The 17,264-nt window shown below is 44.2% G+C and overlaps 1 protein-coding gene across 1 annotated transcript in view; it reads left to right on the forward strand.

The window, feature by feature from the left end:
• The window catches only part of LOC146209637 (glutamate receptor ionotropic, kainate 2-like), a 170,250-nt gene that overhangs the window by 40,802 nt on the left and 112,184 nt on the right, over positions 1-17,264 (forward strand). The window lies entirely within an intron of this gene.

Below are 17,264 nucleotides of genomic sequence, written 5' to 3' on the forward strand. Positions count from 1 at the left end.
AGCGATTTTTCATCTGACTTTTCTGAACGACATCATCCCCTCGTAGCCGCCGCTGATACTGCTTTGCCTCCTCAGTGCGATAAACTGCTTACTGTTGTTTCTGACCACATCACTGACGGAGACGTACTCATTGCACCATCATATAGTCAACTTCCACGCCGCATTGCCTTCCCGTCAAGTCTTGTCCGGTTCCACAACGGCTCAGCGACAGTAGTGGCCACTAACACTTCACGTGAATCCCTCGTGCTCCCAAAAGGAACTTCTCTGAATTGTATGGTGGATGTTCAACCTTTTTTCCTGATGGTGCTCACCGCCCCTCCGCCTCAGCAACGTGTTTCGTCAGACGTCTCTCTTTCTGTTCTCGCAAAGACTATTATTTCCTAAACTCCCGCCGAACCAACGCCAAGAACTGCTGACATTGCTTCGACACCACCAAGCCATTTTTTATGCCACTTCCACACCTCTGGGACGGACTAGTGTTGCGCTCCATCGCATCATTACTGAAGGTAACTCTATCATTCGCCGACGGCCTTATCGGGTTTCCCTCCCTGAACGAAAAGTAATTGAAGAAAATGTAAATGACATGCTCCATCGCAATATAATTCGTCCTTCAACAAGCCCATGGTCCTCCCCAGTAGTGCTAGTTAAAAAAAAGGACGGCTCGGTACGCTTTTGTGTTGATTACCGCGCACTCAACGAAATTACCCGCAAAGATGTATATCCGATGCCGCGAATTGATGACGCCCTTGACTCCCTCCAAGGCTCCGAATATTTCTCGACCTTGGACCTTCGCTCAGGTTATTGGCAAATACCTATGCACGAGGACGACAAAGAAAAAACCGCTTTCGCAACACCCGATGGCCTTTACGAATTTAATGTTATGCCTTTCGGACTTTGTAACGCACCAGCGACATTTGAAAGAATGATCGACACTGTACTTAGTGGCCTAAAATGGAGAACCTGTTTGTTTTTCTTGGATGACATTGTTATCTTTTCGGCAACCTTTAATGACCATCTCACGCGCCTGAATGAAGTCCTCACCTGTCTCGCTTCGGCAGGCCTTCAGCTCAACACCAAGAAGTGCCACTTTGCAGAGAAGGGAATTAGAGTATTGGGACATCTGGTCAGCCATGACGGCATTCGCCCAGATCCTGAAAAAATAATCGCGGTCTTGAACTTTGCTCGTCCACAACAGACTACAGGTTTGTGCAGTTTCCTCGGCCTCGCGTCCTATTTCCGGCGTTTTATAAGGCATTTTGCAACTATTGCTGCACCACTTCATGAGCTACTAAAAGCACGCAGCCCTTTCGTGTGGACTGAGCAGTGCGAAACTGCTTTTAATGACCTCAAGCACGCCCTCACATCAGATCCTGTTCTTGGCCACTTCAGTTACAGCGCTGCAACTGTCCTGCACACCGATGCCAGTGGTCACGGTCTTGGCGCTGTACTTCTGCAGCGTGATGCAACATCGCGTGAGAAAGTGATTGCTTTTGCCAGTCGGACTCTCACTCCAGCTGAGAAAAACTACACCATTACCGAGCAGAAGTGTCTTGCTGTCGTCTGGGCTGTCCAAAAATTTCGCCCTTACCTATACGGTCGGCACTTCACAGTTGTGGCCGACCACCATGCTCTTTGCTGGTTGTCTTCACTCAAAAATTTGACAGGCCGACTTGGCCGCTGGATTCTACGCCTGCAAGAATACCATTTCGACGTCACTTATAAATCTGGTCGCCAACACCAAGACGCCGACGCTCTCTCTCGCTGTCCCCTTTCGGAATCCACTTGCTGATTTTCTTCCCAGTTCATTTCCACCTCTGACCAGAGCCGACCATCTCTTTGCCCGACTTATATCACAACCGTTTGTTTTTACGACTCTGAGAACAAGCACGCTCTCCGCTCACAGCAATTAGCCGATGCCTACTGCCGTCCTATCATCGACCGCCTTATCGGCGCTTCGGACCCTCCCAATGCTAGGCTTCGCCGACAGCTTCGCAATTTCAAGCTCGAAGATGGCATCTTACTCCGCTACGTGTATTGCCCTGATGGAACTCGCTGGATCCCAGTCGCGCCGCGCGTGCTTCGCCCACGTATACTGGCGGCTCTCCACGATGACGCTACTGCAGGTCACCTTGGTTTTGACAACCTACGACCGCGTGAGAAAACGATTCTTTTGGCCTGACTTATCTTCCACCGTTGCCAAATACGTCGCATCCTGCCCTCTGTGCCAACGTCGCAAACGGCTGACTTCTTCGCCCGCTGGCCTTCTACAACCTCTTCCTTGTCCCACCACGCCATTCGACGTAGTCGGCATCGACTTATATGGTCCCCTACCTGTCTCCTATGGGGTAACCATTGGATTATAACAGCTGTCGACCACCTCACACGCTACGCTGAGACAGCATCTGTACCGACTGCTTCCGCGGAAGAAGTAGCAAATTTCTTTTTGCGATCAATTGTATTGCGTCATGGCGCTCCTCGGGTGCTCCTAAGTGACCGCGGTACAGCCTTCTTATCGAAAGTCGTTGCCGAAGGTCTTCACGCGTCATCCACTCCTCATAAGACAACCTGAAGCTACCATCCCCACACTAACGGTCTGACTGAGCGATTTCATCGCACCTTGTCGGACATGATATCAATGTACATCACACCAGATCATCGAAATTGGGACACTATTCTACCATTCGTCACATTCGCCTATAATACAGCAGTACAGCGAACTACCGGTTACTCTCCATTTTTCCTTGTTTAGGGCCATCCTCCCACTACAACTCTCGACGCTTCCTTCTTCTCTACGCGCGACTACTCCACATCAGTACCTACCCATTTTTTATCTCGTGTGGCCAAATGCCGTCATCTTGCCCGCCTCAACACGGCAGCGTGCCAGGAAGTCCGCAAAACTCGCTATGATTCTACACATCGAGTGGTCTCTTTTCGTCCTGGTGACGAAGTACTGCTTTACACACCATTGCGCACCCCTGGCCTTAGTGACAAATTCCACCACCGCTACGTAGGTCCCTATGAGGTCATAAGCCAAACTTTTTTTTTTATTGTTTTTTGGTGCGCTACAGGAAAATACGCAGACACTGCTTGGACCCATAGCCAGCGGCTAGTAAAGGGTCCAATGGAAAAAGTTCATAGGTTGCAGGCACCCAATCGTCAAAGTTAAAGACATCAGAAGCAGTTAACTTTACAAGAAACATAAGAAAGTTAGTTATCGCTTATACATTCGTAAAACTACCAATGAAGAGAAGAAAACAAACTAAAACCTCACAAATCAAACAAAAGCGCGTAGAACTTATACAAGAATTAAAGCAAAGAAAGATGAATGCATAATGTCACCACACTATAACAATACATAATGTCACATGTCGCGGAGAATTAACGCATCAGATAAAATACAGGTATATGTAGGGGTTACATTGGTAATACCAGGCGAACAATGTAAAGTTACAGTAGGCAAATGCAAGTTTAGACTCAAAGTGTTTCATTCATTTTAAGGTAGTATTCTTTTATTGCAATGAAAAAGTTCTTGGCAAGCTTTACGTCACAGGGTAGAGAATTCCAGATTTTGACGCCCGTAAACTGCAGCATACGCTCAACATAAACGTTTCTTTTTATGGGTAAATTAAAACTTCCGTAAGTGTGGCTTTGGGTTGCACGTGACGGGGTGTTAAATATAGATATATCGAAGGGGAGGTTGTTACTTACTATTTTGTGAATACATTCAGCAGTGTTTTTCTGACGAACCAGGTCAAAAGGCAGCACGCGTAGTTTAATAAATAGTGGTTTGCTGGGTCTAGAGTAGCCTGAAAACGAGATTATTCTACGTGCTCGCTTTTGTGAACGTCTAATGGGTTCTAGGTAAGTATCGTACGTCCAACCCCACGACTCAATGCAGTATGACAGGTGAGCATGTACTAACGTGAAGTAAAGGATTCTCAGAATATTGACATCAAAATATTGACGAAATTTATGCAGAGCATAGCAACCCGATGCAATCTTCGTGCCAATGGAGTCAATCTAATGTTGCCAATGTAAATGGTTATCTAGGGTCACTCCAAGGTACGTAAAGACAGTGGTTGGTTCAAGCTGGGTCTGACTGATAGTTAATCTAATATCACTCGAGTCCAGTGATTTTTTCCGTGAAAGTAACAGTATGTATTTATTTTTCTTAGTGTTCAATGTTAATTTGTTCGCGAGATACCAGTCTGCAATTTTTTTCAATTCTGTGTTTGCGATGCTTTCTAGTTCGGCAGTATGACAAGCAGTAACGATAATGGCAGTGTCATCGGCATACATGAGAGCACTGGCTGAGAATAATATCTGAGGAAAATCGTTGACGTAAAGTGAGAACAGTAACGGACCGAGTGTTGACCCTTGCGGTACTCCTGTGTGTAAGCACCGCACATTTGATGTTAGGTTATTCATTGAGACAACTTGTTTGCGATCAGTAAGGTAACTAGAAAAAAAGTCGAGCACCTATCACGAAATCCATATATTCTTAATTTATTAAGCATGATGCCGTGGTTCACTGTGTCGAAGGCTTTTCTTATGTCCAGAAATATAACAGCGGCCAGCTCATTGTTATCTAATGCACTGTTAATTGCCTGGGTGAGTGTAATGACTGCTGAGCAAGTAGAGTGCTTTGGGCGAAATCCATGTTGCTGGGGGCAGATAATATTGTTACGATACAGCAAGCCGATGAAGACCGGAGACAGAACATGACCGATGGCGATGAAAGATGACGTTTAATCAATGTTCGCGGGCCTAGCGCGAGCGCTCCTGCCCGCGCCACTGCCCGCTTCTTCTTTCTTGTCGTCCGTAACATGACCAGGGGCCACCGAGCGATCGTCCCGATCGTGGACGAGGAAGTTTAGCGATGTTAATGATTTTATGGCATGGTGATGGGCGTGTCTGGATGTTTGAAGAAGAAGAGGAAGAAGGAAGAATAGAACGGCTTGCCGGTACGATGTCTGATGCGTGGGTGATCCGCCTCCCTTGGAGCTGTCAACCGTCCTTCACCAGAGTCCATGGGACTGATGGCTCGAGGTCACGTCGGGCAGCTTGGGCGGGGGTTGCGTGTTCGTGTCCATCGGTTCCTTCGGGTCATTCGGGTCTTTCGGGTCCTTCGTCTCGGTTCTGATTCGTATGTCTGTTCTCCTCTTCTTCAGGTCCGGGCTGGGGGCTGGGCGGTGGTAGCTGTTCTGGTCTGGGCTTAAAGGGCTGGGCCGAAGCTGCTCGGCGATGTCCCTGGGCCCTCAGTGATGGTCCCGGCTTGAAGATGGTCTCGATGCCCCAAAGCGAGGATGGGGATGTCGTACCCCGCACCTCCACCAAATGTTACGATACAGCAAGCCGATGAAGACAGGAGACAGAACATGACCGATGGCGATGAAAGATGACGTTTAATCAATGTTCGCGGGCCTAGCGCGAGCGCTCCTGCCCGCGCCACTGCCCGCTTCTTCTTCCTTGTCGTCCGTAACAATATTATATTTCTCAAGAAAAAGGAGAATACGTTTGGACAGAATTTTTTCAAATATGTTATTAATAACGCTAAGTACGGAAATAGGCCTGTAACTAGAGGGGTCAGGAGGGTCACCATCTTTAAATACGGGGGTGACTCGGGCTACTTTTAAGGGTGATGGGTATGTGTAATTCAGCAGGGCATAGTATGTGCCCTAAGATATCAACATTTTCCTTAATAAGCTTTTCAGGAATACCGCCCAAGCCTGCTGCCTTGTTTGTTTTCAAGTCCATGACAACCGACAACACCTCATTGATTTCAACTTCGTGCAGAGCGAAAGAATTAACAACTGACGCTGGAAGATTATTGTCTGCACTGGCATCAGGAAGCTTTGCAGCTAGATCTGGACCGACACTTGTGAAAAATGTATTGAATTCATCAACAGTTTTTTCAGTGATATTAGAGGGAAGTGTGGGACATCTTTTTAAGTTTTGCGTGACCTCATTGATAACTTCCCACATTTGTTTTGGATTTCCAGCAGAACCTTGAATTCGGCTAGTAAACTATTCTTTTTTTCGGGCTCTCATTAAGGACACTGATTTATTACGCACGAATTTGTACTGATACAGATAATATTCGTTGCCTTTATGATGTAGCCATTTATGATACCAATAGTCCTTTCTTCTTAATATGTTCAATATTTCTTCAGTCATCCAGGGACAAATTGGTTTATGACGCTGGGAAGACGCTACACTTTGGCTGCTGCGATTTATAAGGTCAACCAGAGCGCTAATCAAGTTAGAGAACTCTATATTGACATCTTCATGATATATTAAGTCAGTATTGAGTAATAACAATTGGTTACAGAATAATTCATAATTTAACTTGGTTGTATTTCTTGGTTTCATACCTTTTACTTTTGTAGGTGTGTCTACCTTAACAAAAATTGGCAAGTGGTCCTAAATTGGTGTTTGGTAGACGCCAGCATGTACACCGGTGTCAATATCTGTCAGTGCATGATCAATAGATGTTGCCGAAAAGGTGGTTATGCGTGTTGGAGAAGCAATCAAGTTGCGGAAGCTGTATGATTGAAGAAGGTATGTGTAATCTGGGGCACTCGTGGAACTAGTATCAATATTCATGTCACCAACGATAATAACTCGGTTTTTGTAGCTTTTAGTTAAAGAGGACAAGATTGATTCCAGTTTATCAAAAAAATCGGCAAGATTTGAATTCAGAGGTCGGTAGACTACGCCCACTATAAGCCCGCATTCAAGTTTCACAAATAATGCTTCAAGTTCGGGTGAACAACAAGAGACTGATGATAAGATAGTGTAGTGAAGGTTTTCTGTCACGAATAATGCCACACGCACCACCGCGAAACTGCGTGTCCCGTGGGCGTGATATTGTTGCATAGCAAGGAATTGATATATGTTCATGTTTCCTGAGCCACGTTTCAGTGGTCGCTATGATTTCAAAATACTCTCCATTGCTGACGATAAAAGAATTTAAAGAGTTCAAGTTTCTGTTTATGCTGCGAACGTTGCTGTGAAGTACAGATATGCCTTTTCTGGGAGCCATCATGAGCTAGAGTCGGTGTAGCTAGCATCGTTATTAGCTGTTCGCCAGAAACATTGGCTATTCTTTCCAGATCTGTTTCACAGGTAACGTGGACTACTTTCAATTTTTCGGCTTTCCTCATTAATATTTTTCCGTCGGAGACCCAAGCAAACTTCCAGCCTTTAGCGCGTTTAGTTTGAATGGCTTTTCCCAACAGTATCTTATTTTCTGGGCATAGGTGTTCGTTGACGAATATAGGATCCATTCCTTCAAATCCAAGCCTCGATGTGTTCAGTCGCGTTATTTTTTGCCGCCAGCAAAAATCTATCTCGGTTAGCCCGTGAGGCAAACCGTACAACAACATTTGGTGGCCCTTTAGCCTTTGTAGGCACACGATGTGCGATTTCAATGTCATGGCTGGATAGTTCTGTGCACAAACATGAAGCGACTGCCTCAACAACCTTATTAAGGTCCTCATTTTCAGCGACAGGTATGCCTTTCAGTTCGAGATTGCTCTTTCTACTGTACTGCTTCAGTTCGATCAGTTATTTTTTGGTGTCGCTGAGTTCGTTACATATTTTTCGGTTTTCTTTCTGGCACTCAAGGCTCAGTTGTTTTGCACCTTCAAGTTCTTTACGGAGTGTCTTTACTTCGGCCCTGAATTCTTTAAAGTTCTCGTTGATGTAGTTCATTCCAGTTTTGACCGATGTGAGTTCTTCCTGTATAGCTGTGTTTGATGACTGCAGCTCCTTTACCTCATTCTTTAGTTCTGTCATAACTTCCACGAATCTGGAAGTCATATCAGTCAAAACTCTGACTATTTCTTTTATACTACTTGGTGTTTTTTCGGCAAGTGTCTGTGCAAATTCGTTAAAACATCCCTGGTTTTACTTCCCATCGTGGCAGGGTGTACCGCTTGCAGCATGTGCGAGAGTACAACACTGGCAAATTCAGAGCAGCCCAGCAGCCATAAACTACAAAAGCAGAACAGATAATAACTTTGTTTTCCCACCTGCAACAAGCGAGGGCAGCGATTTAGCAGAAGTGGTAGCCACGGCTGCCGGTACCGCTCTGAATGTGCCTTGGTCGATGATCCATGGCTTTATATAGGTGAAGGTGACGCCTCCAGACGTTGGACCGCCGCAGTAGAAAGGCACGTGTCTTGATGATGACGTCCGTAGCGCATGCGCGTAGCTCCTGATGTCCTTGCTGTTGACGACCGTTTCTTATCGGATGCCTGCAACCAGCGAGGGCAGCGATTTAGCAGAAGTGGTAGCCACGGCTGCCGGTACCGCTCTGCATGGTACCGCTCCAGTGAACTACAAAGTGACGCCTGTTGATCCCTCAGCTGATCGACGCCACCGTGGAACTGAAATTGCTCATGTGCCTTGCCTGAAACCGTTTGTGCGCCGCGATGCATCGGTTAGGTAGGAGCGGCCAGGCTGGCCGCTTCCGACCCCCCGGGTAGATTGTGTGAGCCTTCCGTGGATGTTCTTTAATTTGTACATGTCATGATCTTCCTCTTTCATTTGTACATACCATCATCATCGTCCCGCGGCGCCGGCTCCGGCACGCGCCTGGGTTTTGTCACCGGATTAAAACGCTAGACAAGGCATCGCTGGCCTTGCCGTCACGACCTTGCCGTCTCAACCTAGCCTTCTTTCACAATATATACATAAACAGGATGCCACAAAATTTCCCGATTATCTATTTTATTCCAAAATTTTCAGACGATGGACTGTCCTTCTTCACGGTAGAATGGAGAATTGAGAATGGAAGAATTGTAGAATGAGGTAGAATTGAGCCCTTCTCAATTCTACCTTAAAGAAGGACGGTCTACCGTCTGAAACTGCTGGAATAAAAAGAAAATCGGAAAAGCTCTGTAACACCCTGATTGAATTTACCTCTGGTCCATTAGTAACAAACAAAACATTTCTCTCTCTATATATATATATATATATATATATATATATATATATATATATATATAAACGCATGTTTGTGTGTGTGTGTGTGTGTGTGTGAGTGTGTGTGTGTTACGCTAAAGGCCTTCGTGGAAAACGGGACATCAGAGGGACCGTGTAAGCATTCAGTTGTTTCGTGCCCTGTGCGCGCGCCACTCATTTTTTTTTACTAGCGCCTAGCACTTCATCCGCGTTTGGGGCCCGTTGCAATATGAAATTATTTAATAAACACTTAGAACAGGCTAATTTGATCACAGCAAAACGTTTATATATATATATATATATATATATATATATATATATATATATATATATATATATATATATATATATATATATATAATGTCTTTCTGGGTAAGGTAGGTTGTTTGCGATTTCCTTTGATCTGACTTGTGCGCTAACTAACTGGTCCGAGTGAGATCGACGGAATCTGATCAACAGCCGACACAAAAGCGGCCACCTCCTTTGAGGCTTCATTCTATGGTGCTGTGCATGTTTCCATGTCTATATCGAATCATACTTTGGGAATGGGAACGCTCTTTGATAGCTAGATAAAGCATAACTCTGTTACTAGGCAATTATGCAACATTATGTTTGGGATCGTTGTCCAGTGCAACGATATACATCCCTCCGTGATCGACACGCAGGCGCCATTTAGCTCAATATCTCGAGAACCGAATACGTTCAACGCCTAATTATTGAACTTGGGATGTGAAATAGCCATGTTCTATTTGAGACCATAACTTTGAATCTTTAGAAACGTTTTGCTCAAAATAAGCACATTCCAAATTTACTTACCGGCTTTCTATAGCGTTATAAAAAAAATTTACCTCCCGTTACAGCATCACGCTAGCTAAATATGCAGAACACGAAAATTTTGTAAATAATGTCATGCTTCATGTTGACTGACATGCACCCTCAGTAAACTCCTGCCGAAGATTTGGACGGTATCTCGTATGCTAATATCAAATACCAGAAAAAAACTCTTTTCATTTCACATCAAAATTGCTAACACGTATCTTGTAGAGCTCAACCATTCTGCCCATTATAACTACTTGCCCGATTCGAACATTTTTCTCATGTGTAAAGAGTCTTTGGATCGGGACGCTGTTCTCGCTCTGCTCATATTCATCATCATCATCAGCCTGACTATACCCACTGCAGGGCGAAGGCCTCTTCCATATTTCTCCACTTAACCCGATTCTGTGCTAGCTGCATCCACTTGACCCCCGCGAACATCTTAACCTCAACCGCCCACCTAACTATCTGCCGCCCCCTGCTACGCTTTCCTTCCCTCGGAATCCAATTTGTTACCCTAAGCGACCATCATTTATCCTCTCTTCGCACTACATGTACTGCCCATGCCCATTTCTTCTTCTTAATTTCCACTGGAATGTCGGTAACCTGAGTTATTTCTCTGACCCACTCTGCACGCTTCCTATCTCCTAATGTTACCCCTACCATTTTTCGTTGCATAGCCCTCTGAGTTGTCCTCAACTTAAGTAGACCACTCTTGGTTAGCCTCCACGTTTCAGCCCCATAGGTGAGCACAGGCAAGATGCAATGTTGTATACTTTCCTCTTTAGCGATACCGGGAAGCTGCTAGTCATAATCTGTGACTGCTTGTCAAATGCTCTCCATCCCAATCTTATTCTTCTTGTTATTTCCTTTTCATGGTCTCGATCTGCGGTTACTACCTGTCCTAAGTAGACATATTCGCCTACTACTTACAGTACTTCGCTACCTAATGTAAACTGCTGTTGCTTTGCAAGACTGTTGGACATTACCTTAGTCTTCTGCATATTGATTTTCAAGCCTACCTTTCTACTTTTCCTGTCTAGGTCACCAATCATTATTTGCAGTTCATCTCCCGAGTTGCTTAGCAAGGCAATGTCATCAGCAAATCGCAGATTACTGAGGTATTCTCCATCTAGCCTTATCCCTAACTGCTCCCATTCCAAGTCTCTGAATACTTCCTCTAAACAAGCTGTGAATAGTACTGGGGAGATTATGTCTCCTTGCCTAACACTTTTCTTTGTGGGAATTTTGCTACTTTCTTTATGCAGAACTATGGTTGCTGTGCAGCCACTGTATATATCTTCCAGCACTTTCACGTACGGCTCGTCTACTCCCTGATTTCGCAATGCCTGCATCACCGCCGAGGTTTCAATTGAGTCAAATGCTTTTTCGTAATCAATGTATGCTATGTATAAGGGCTGGTTATATTACGAGCATTTTTCTATCACCTGATTGAGGGTATGGATATGATCGATAGTAGAGTACCGTTTCCGAAAACCTGCTTAATCCTTTGCTTGATTGCAGTCTAAGGTTGTCCTGATTCTATTTGCGATTACCTTAGTAAATACCTTATACGTAACAGACAGTACGCTGATTGGTCTGTAATTTTTAAGGTTCTTAGAGTCCCCTTTCTTATGAATGGGGATAATTATTGCATTCTTCCATGGTTCCAGTACCGTCGATGACATAAGGCACTGCGTATACAGGGTGGTCAACTTTTCTAACATGATATACCCCCCCCCCCCCTTCCCGTCCTTCAGCAAATCTTTATTATCTGATACTCTCCAGCTGATTGCCCCCTTTTCATAGTTTCTAATGCTTTCTTGACCTCGTCCTTCGTAACTGGTAGAATGTCTGACTGTTTTTCCCTACCGCCAATCTCCATACGGTCCTGACTACTTTGGCTACTGTGAAGATCTGTATAGAACTCCTCGGCTACTTTGACTATCTTGTCCATATTCGTGATGACGTCGCCTTCCTTGTCCGTTATCGCATACATCTGGTTTTTGCCTATGCCCAATTTCTTCTTTACCGCTTTAAGGCTTCCCCCGTTCTTTACAGCATGCTGAATTTCCTCCATGTTATACTTCCTTATATCGGCCACCTTGAGCTTATTGATTAGCTTTGATATCTCGGCCAATTCAATCCGGTCTGTTGGATTGGAAGGTTTGATACTCTGGCGTTTCTTAATCATATCTCTCGGCTCCTTAGACAGCTTACCGGTATCCTCTCTAACTATCCTACCGCCTACTTCTACCGCACATTCAGTAATAATATCTCTGAAATTATTGTTCATTGCTTTTAGGGTAATGTCGCCATCCTCGTTTAGAACTGAATATCTATTCTGTAGCTTGTATTACTTGTATTCGGTCTTGCAGACCGAATACAAGTAATGGCGCTATCACAGGGAAAGCCGACCAGGAAGAAGTTAATATACCTACAATTCTGTTAGACATCAACAGAAAGCTTAGCTCTCTCCTTTGCCTCCCTGAAAAAGTGGACAGAATCAAAAAAAGCAATTGACTTGCTTTCGGGTGAGTTCGACAAGTTCAAAGAAAGACTGGATGCCCAAGAGAAGGAAACAAAAGAGCTCACAGTTCGAGTTACAGTGCTGGAAAGCAACTCTGCTGGGTCTGATTTGACCGAGATCAAGTCTAGTGTCAATGACCTTGAATGGCGTAGTCTGCGTTTAAACCTAGAATTTAATGGTATTATTCAGAGCGAACAGGGACACTTACTGGCTAAAATAATGAAGTGGGGACAGAGGCTTCTCTTGAACCACTACTGCAACAGGATGTCATGACCATGCATAGACTGCCCGCGAAAAAAGACAGTACTCCCATCATTCTTGTCCGATTTTCTCGTCAGGAGCTAAGGGACAAATGGTTCGCCAAAAGGAGCGCCTTCCGTGATCTAGACAGCTCTGTCTTTGTCAAAGAGAACACGACCAAGTATTCGCGAGACCTCCTTTGAATCGTGACAGAGCAGGCGAAACAATTTGGCTTCAGATTTGCTTCGCATGTCAATGGCAAAATATTGGTCAGGAGGAAGGAAGGGGACTCCGCCTTTGCCATTCGGTCAGGGAGTGACCTTGCTGTGCTAGCCAAATAACTCGCCGTAAAATGAAAACTAAATATGGAGTATCACGAATTACTACTTCCCCATAAAGTAAACGGTTGCCTCGACCTAAATAATTTCTCTGCCTTACATAATAATGTCCGGTCTCTGCGTAACAAGTTTGATGACTTCTCATATTTTGTTGACAGTCTGCAGCACAATTTTGATGCAATTCTGCTAACTGAAACCTGGGCCGTATGCGATGCTGACTTGGTGAAACTGCCCGGCTATGATCCTTGTTTCCTGAATCGCCCTTCTCGTGGAGGAGGTGTTGCCATTTACGTAAATAACAGTGGCCTTCATAGCGAAATATTACCTGAGTCCTCTATAATGACTCCGGTCTGTGAAATGGTCACGCTGAAGACTGCGGACAAAATAGTTTCTGTCGTTTACAGGCCGCCGTCAGGTGACCCAGATAAGTTCCTAACACATCTCGACAAATTCCTTGATTTTGCCGCTCAAGTCCAACACTCTACTATTATTGGTAGTGACCTCAACATTAATACACTTGCATCTTCTAGTATAAATCGCCATTTGAATCACACAATTGCTTCCAATGGTTTTACAAATCTTATCACTACACCCACAAGGATAACGACGACGTCAATCAGTACAATTGACCTTTTTGTAGTAGACATTGTCTCCCCCGTCATTTCTGCTGGTACTATTGCTTGTGACCTTAGTGACCACTGTGCCATTTTCGTATCCGTGCCACATGGCTGCTCACCAAGTTACGCACAACCAAATAGTTTTGCTTATCAATGTATAACTGATGTGACACTTGCCCGATTTCGCGAATCTGCACGCGTTGCAGATTGGAACTGTGTTTTTGCCTGTTCTTCCCTTGGTGAATCTTATGAGCTCTTTTTAAGTACTTTGAAAGACATTTAAAATAAGTGTTTTCCCTGGAAAACAAAAAAAAAATCAAACACGAAACTCCGTAAACCTTGGGTGACTCCAACACACGTCAAAATGATGAATCATAAGTCTAGGCTCTTCAAACGCTTTATGTCCAGTCGGAACCCTGATCACCTTACAGCTTTCAAAAAGCACCGCTACAAGTTAACCAACGAACTGCGGAGATCTAAATATGCCTATCAATCGCGTATCCTCACTAGCAGGCAAGCTTCGAAAGCATTCTGGGAACTTTTAAATGAATCGTTTCTAAACAAGAATAAAAATTCCACTTAGGTCAGCTTGTGATCGATGGCTTGCCCTATACCCGCTCTTTGCTGGCAAAAAAGTTCAATGACTTCTTCGAAGCACTTCAGTATCTCCAAAATACAGGTTTAGAGACTTTTGCTTCTCATTTAATGACCAGCGAGGAAGTTTCTAGCGTTATAATGAACCTAAAAGCTACAAGTTGCACCGATTTCGAAGGCTTCCAAATTAAACGAGTTAAATTTGCTTCGGATCTCTTAGCATCATGCTTAAGCTACATCTTGAACTTATCGCTCACACCAGTAATTTTTCCTGAGCGAATGAAATATGCAAACGTAACTGTTATTTTCAAAGGAGCCGATGGAAACGAGACGACAAACTATAGGTCAATTTCTATTCTCCCTGTTTTTTCAAAGGCTCTTGAAAAAGTAATGCTCAAGAGAATCGATGGGTTCTTTTCTAAACATGCCTTAATAAATGCCAGTCAGTTTGGATTTCGAAAGGGCAAGTCCACGGAAACTGCTTTGCTCTTGCAAAAGGAAATTATTTTAAATAATATCGAAGCTAAAAGTTTGACCCTTGGTATTTTCATCGACTTTACCAAATCTTTCGACCTTCTTAATCATGAAATACTACTCTGTAAACTAGAAAGCTATGGTGTCCGTGGTCTTTCCCTCCAACTCTTTCGTTCTTATTTAAACATGCGCCAGCAGGTCGTTTCGGTCGATAATCATACATCTAGCTCCCTTCTCATTGAATGTGGTGTCCCGCAAGGTAGCCTTCTTGGACCGTTCCTCTTTATTGTATATTCTAACGACCTTCCGAGCATAGCTTATCATACAAGTTGTGTTCAGTACGCTGACGACACAAGTTTTTTTCTTAGGGGATCTTCTGCCGATGAACTAATCAATAGTGCAAATCTGGTTCTTCGTGCTCTCCACAAATGGTCCACAGCTAATGGTTTGGTAGTTAACTCTAACAAGACCAAAGCAGTCTTTTTTCGTCCCCTTAGCCAGCATATTACAGTAAACAGTACTCTTCATCTAGAAAATAACATTATTGAAATTGTAGACAAGTTCAAATCACTCGGTGTTCTATTCGACTCTCGCATGAGGTGGTCTGACCATATAATGTATATTGAAAGCAAGCTCGCTAGATCTGTTGGTTTCCTCTCGAGACTGCGCAACGAATACCCCCCAAACCATAAGCTCCTTATTTATCATGCTTTAATTCGATCTCACATAAACTACTGTCACCTCGTTTGGGGTACATCAAAAAGAAATCTAAACATCATACTCGGTCTCCAAAAGAAGGAAATTAGACTGATCGCTGGTGCATGCTACTCTGCCCATAGAGAAACATTATTTCCGAAGTATAGGATTCATCGTGTGCATGCCATGTTTGAGTATCGTCTACTCCACTGTGTTAAATTGTCACCTCAATGCTTAACTGACTTCTTGAAGAATATATCTGGACTTAAGCCTTACGAGAAACCCTTTCACACCAGAAGTAAGCACATATGGAACGTTCCTCGAACGAGAGCGTTATACGGTAACCAGAGCCTTCGTTTTACTTTACCATGCATATTAAATCATTATAGCATACACAACCCAAACATCTTTACCGCGTCAATTAAGGACTTCAAGCTATATTTTATCAATTCCGCACTGGTCTCTCTGCACGTTCCGTTCCTTGCCTTAAACATTATTACAAGAATAGTCACTTCATTTTCATTACGTTTTGCCATATTTCGTGCATACTGTTACACTATTCTGGGTCGTTATTTACTGTGCTGTTTTTTAACTTGCTTTTTCATTTGTATATATGTACTCTTTCTGTGCTTCATAATCTTCATGTTATATATGCATATCCTCGCCTTAACGTCCCACGTCCTGTTGCTCTGCCATTACTGGGCCTCGGGCATCTCTCAAGCTATCGCTGTAGCTTTTCGCCCGAGGCCCATTTCCTGTATATTACTGCAAATAATTTTTTTTTCAATTTTTCAATTACTACATTCGTAAATATTACCTCTATGATTAGACACATGCTCATAAAATACATCCTCAAGGCACCACTGTAGGTGAAAGACTGCACTACGGGTATTAAAATGCTGCTTATTTCCAAGCCGTACAGAATGCCTTGTTTAACCAAATCAGTAACTATCTGCTCTCAGGCTAATTGTGTTCTGCCACAGCGTGTAAAATATTGTTATTTAAATTGTTCTTTATGCGAAATCAATTTTCTTATAAGGCTAATCTTTCCAGTGAACCAGTTATCTTTATTTCGAAGCTAACGGGATGTTTTCACTACTATCATTCCCCATTTCTACGCATTGAAGTTCACTTGTAGCGTTATAAAATTGTTACATCACGACCCTTTCTATCAATCAGCGGTTTTCAAAAGCTCGAGGCCAATGTCGCTGACACCAGCTTTCCTACTACAGAGTTTCCTTAAAGCTGCCTCATTAAAATACTCTTCAGCTGACTACAGCTGCAGCCTAGAGCCTCGACTGTTTAGCTCGCATATGGCAGCGGTACCTATGTTTCTTGAGCATCTAGCTCGCATGCCGCAGGGGTAGCCAAGTGGCTTCCATATTTTTCTTACATGCAGGATGAGCAGAATGCGGCACCAGTGCCACTAAGCTACCACCAGTGATAGAAAGTGCACATTTCACCTTGCTTGAAGCTTGGTGTCGCCGTAGCAGACTCCTTACAACAAAAATAACTGTGGCTTATCCAATGTTAAGCCTGGATATCTCTTAGCGAAAAACGTTCCTCTCGCACTTCTGCGTTTCAGCCGCTCGTCTAGCTTTGCGCTTTTCATATATTCGCTGCTTTTTAGCCAACTCTCAGACTACCACTTCTGGATCGGTGTTTCGGCGCCATCCGACTGTTACTTCTCCTTCTCCTTCCATGTCGAGTATCTGCGCCTGTTTTATAAGCTAGCGCACTCATAGATGGGGAGAAATGGTGGCGCGCATGCGCCGTAGCGCGCGCGGCGGCGGCGAAAGGTACGGCGGCGAAGTCAGCGGTGCCAGCAGCGACGGCGGCCACGTGTGCTACACAAGACGTCACTCGGTTTTGCGCATGCGCAAAAGTGGCAAATTTGGGGCCCGGGCTCACGCGATGCGCGGTGTTGACGAGCCTAGTGAACCTTTTCGCTCCAAAAGAAAAAAACGTCTAGTGCCATTGTGCTTTCAT

This window comes from Amblyomma maculatum, chromosome 1 (assembly GCF_055883805.1).
Source record: "Amblyomma maculatum isolate TAMU_Amacu chromosome 1, ASM5588380v1, whole genome shotgun sequence".
Taxonomy (NCBI): domain Eukaryota; kingdom Metazoa; phylum Arthropoda; class Arachnida; order Ixodida; family Ixodidae; genus Amblyomma; species Amblyomma maculatum.